Source organism: Camelus ferus, chromosome 10, assembly GCF_009834535.1.
Source record: "Camelus ferus isolate YT-003-E chromosome 10, BCGSAC_Cfer_1.0, whole genome shotgun sequence".
In the NCBI taxonomy this organism is placed as follows: domain Eukaryota; kingdom Metazoa; phylum Chordata; class Mammalia; order Artiodactyla; family Camelidae; genus Camelus; species Camelus ferus.
In genome coordinates this window covers 71,521,088-71,525,312 of record NC_045705.1, presented here as the reverse complement: position 1 = coordinate 71,525,312, position 4,225 = coordinate 71,521,088, and positions in this window count along the sequence as shown.

Genomic DNA, 4,225 nt, shown 5'->3' with positions numbered 1-4,225 from the left:
CCTGCCTGCCGGGTGGCAGGTCCGGCCTGGTGTCTAAATCCTTGGAACGAAGGGCGAGCTGGCTGCCGGCAGCCACCAGGGTCGGGATGTGAGGTACTGCTGTGTGAACAGGGTGGGGAGCCGGCCATGGTGACTTCCATGGCAGATTTAAGGAGGAAAACCTTTAATAGCTGCAGAAAGAAAACACCTGATGAAAGTAAACAGCTTGTGCTGATTTTTTCTTTTTAAAGCAAACCAAGACTAGAAGGAAACATTCCTAATCTGTTAGGGAGTACCGGTCAAAAAATGGCAGTGAACACCAGATTTAGTGCTGCAACTTTAGAATCGTTTCCATGCAAGTCGGGAAAACAGAGGCTGGCTACAGTGACCGCTTTCAGTCCACGGGGTCTGGAGCTTCCTTGCCAAAGCAACGAAACAAAAAAAAAAAAAATCAGGATTTGAAAAAAACAAAACGAAACAAAACAAAACCGTCCTGATTTAAAGACAGTGATTATCAAGACGAAAAAGCCAATTAGAATTCAGTAACATTGTTGGATACAAGGCTAATGGGAAAAAACACACAAACCGATAGCATTTATTTAAGCTCATAAAAAAAAGTGGAAAATACAATAGAGAATTATCTCATTAACACGGCCACAAAGCCCACGCAAATTCCTAAGAATAAATCAAACAGAACGTGTCTCAGTCCATGAAGAGAAAATGGCTCTATGTCCTGGAAGGGCACGTGGGGGAGGTCTTACGAAGCGGAGAGAGGTACGCCCTGCTCATGGATGGGAAGATGCGATTTTGAAAAATGACACCAATTCTTGGCAAATAGCTGAATAAAACCCAACAAAGTAGCTTTCACAACCCCCACAGAGTTCTTCACGGGATGTGGCAGGCAGCCCCGACGTGAAGGTCAAAGAACAGAGAAGAACCAAGGGTTCTCAGAGAAGCACCAACTGGGAAGGCTGTCTCCCGAGGCAGCATGGCCTTGGTGCGGGGATAGGCAAGAGGACCGTGGAACAGACCGCACGCAGGATACTGGCTGCCGTGGGTGCGGCCTCCACAGCTGCAGGGAGCGTGGGCCTTTAGTACCTGATGCTGGGGCAGTTTCCCTCTGTGGGGAAGTTGGAAAGCAGTCTCCACTTCACGCCCCAAACTAAAATCAGACACCAAGTGGCTTAAAGAACTAGGTGTGAAAAGCCAAACGTTTAAACTCTTAGGAGAAAATGAAGCCTCTGACGTCAGGGCAGGGAAGGGCTTCTTAACCAAGGCACTAAAAGCCAGCTGTGGGCTCTCCTGGGCGGACTTGGCCACTGGGCTCCAGGAAATGCAAGGGAAACCAACCTCGGGACCCGCATCCGCCCGCCAGACCTTCTGCCCGGGCTGGCCTGCCGGGAGCCCGGGCTGGTGAGAGGGAGCGGGACCCTGAGGCAGGCTGCGGGCCAGCCCTCAAAGATGGCACGTGCCTGCCCTGGCGCCAGATGCGGCGGTGAGCCCAGACCTGTGTGCACGGCCCGCACGTGCCGCCAACAGCGCTGAGAGAGGACAGACGGCAGGCTCCTCGGACACTGACCCACCTCTGTGGATTTCCGACGTCACCCGGGGTCTGTAACACGCACATTTACAAACGTGATAAAATTATAAAAAAAAAAAACTTTGAGAACCACGGAATTCTGGGGCTGGAGGGGTACCAGTTCTATCTACAATATTTTATTTCTCGACGGAAAAATATTGAAGCAAAAATGTCAACTAACCAACATTGGCTGAGGCTGGATGGCTTGTTCTGGACAGTGTGTTTGAAGCCTCTCCGAGGGAGGAGGGGACGGGGGGCTGGTGGGCGTGCCCGGCCCCGTCCGGAGCCGGCCCGGGCCCGGCAGCAGCGTGGAGCACACGCCGCAGGGGAGCCGCAGGTCCACGGCCGCGGCGGCGCGTGGGCTCACCCTGCCAGCCAGGGCGGGCCTGAGCCCCTCGTCCACGGTGCGGCCAGCCCCTCCCCGCCTAAGCCGGCCGGCCGAGCCCACAGCCTGTGACCAGGAGGCCAGAGCCGGGGCCCCCGGCGTGATGGGGCCCTGAGAACCGCATGGCGCCTGGTGGACCCTTGAAGGAACCTCTGCCAGCATTCGCTGGTGGCGTCGAATCAGACCCCGTCCGTTCAGGGTTCTGCGGCCACTTCCTGCACCCGACCAGTCTGCTGAGGATTTTCTTCCCGTGCACTGAGTTTGGACTCACTTCACCCACTTTGTTCTTGTAGTTGTCGTGGGCTGGACTGTGTTGCCCAAGTTCGTATGCGGGAGTCCTGAGCCCACACCCCACACCCCAGAATGTGACTGTGTTTGGAGGTGAGGGCTTTAAAGAGGTGATTAGGTAACATGAGGTCCCTGGGGTGGGTCCTGAGCCCACAGGCCTGGTGTCCTTACAGGAAGAGGAGATCAGGACACAGACACACAGAGGGACACCACGTGACGACGCGGGAGAAGATGGCCCCACCCATGCCCGGCCCTCGGACTCCCGCCCCCAGGACGGGGGACAGTAAACAACCAACTGTGCTGTTTAAGTGGCCTCAGGAAACACTCCCTGATCAGCCCTGTGACTGCACTGGGAGGGGGACCAGGAGCCCTGGGCCAAAGCTCAGAGAGGGCCATGGGGCTTCGGGCCATCCCCTCCGGCATCCCCACCGAGAGACCACGCCCTGCGCAGCTGGGGAGGGACAAGACAGCTGTCAGCAGCTCGGCGCCCCAGGCCGGGGGTGAGGCGGCTTCATCCAGGAGACAGTCTTGAGGTGGCAGAGAAGGGCCAGCGACCTTGGGGGTCATGCGGCTGGGGCAGGCACCCCAGGACACGGAGCCCCAGAGACCGTGAGCCCTGGAGGCAAGACCAGGGCCTCCCCCCCGCTGCCCGGCTTCCCTGGGAGGCCCTGGCCCCGACAGCCCTCCTGGCACGGCTGTGCTGCAGAAAGTGCCTGCCCTGTCCCGGCCAGAAGCGCTTCCCGGGCCCCGAGCTCCCGTTGTTCCCGGTGCTGACCGCCAGGCCCACAAGCACCTTCCACAGTCTTTCTGCCACTTGGCTGGAGAATGGGGTCATGGCTCCCTGCACCCAAGCCACCGTCCCCACACCATCAGCGGTGGGCATTTTCCATCCCCAGGCCCCTTGGGGTCAGCAGGTCTATTTAACCAGGTGCTGGGGAGACCAGGCTGTCGCCAGCTGGCACCAGAGGGGTCCCTCGGTAGCCAGGGGCCAGCAGTGTCCTCTCACCTTGTTACGGAAACGACAGGCCAGCCAAGAAACAAGCACCACACGGAGGGTTGGAGCACTCAGATTTATTACGCCGGCGGGCTCAGAGGGGCTTCTGCTCCGAAGCTGTGAGCACCTCCAAGACGAGCGCATGAGGTTTTATAGGGTAAGTATAGCTTGGGGTGTTCGGCCAATAGGCATGGAACAGCTTTAGCAGCATCATTATCACAAAAGTGGAAGCAGGGAGGCAGCAAACTAACATTCCAAAGCCAGATACATCTCTTTGAAAATCCAGCAGGTTAGCAAAAAACATGAACAGGGAATCAGCAAACCAACACTAATTAACTTAGATTTACAACTTAGCCCAGCAGAACTCAGATCAGTAATGCGACACTTGTTACACTTAGATTTGTGACTTAGCTTGTTGGCCCAGCTGGGCTTTTCCTTCACAACCTGGGGCCGTCCCTGGGCTGCCCCGAGGACCGGGAAGCGGCTGCTGTCTGTGAGTCAGCATCCTGGGACAGCGAATCATCTTCCTGCTTCCTGCACGGGGCGCATGGAGGGCTGGGCTGCACCTGTGCCCAGCGCACGGGCAGGGGCCGGGAGACCGCGTCCCCGCCACCGCGGCTCCTGAGCTTGGCCAGACCCCTCCCCGGGGAGCCTGGGTGCCGCCCCTCTGCCGTCTGGGCCCTCTGGCACCTGCCCACCCAACACTGCTGAACTGGCCCCTCGACCCTCTGCTGGAAGATGGAGGCCCCGGCACCGGGAACTTGCAGAGGTAGCCCCCACCCCTGCGTGACCCCTGCTTCGTGCCAGCTCTCACCGATGCTCGGGCAGGGGTCTCTGGGTGGGAGCATCCTGTACCAGGACACCGGGTTCTGTGAAATCAGGGCTCAGACAAGGCCAGCCCCCAGCAGCAGCTCTTGGCCAAACAACAAGCATCTCAAAGCCCTTTTTGGCCTGTTGGCCTGAAATGGGCCGGGCTCCAGGCCATGGAAGTTTACCCAAC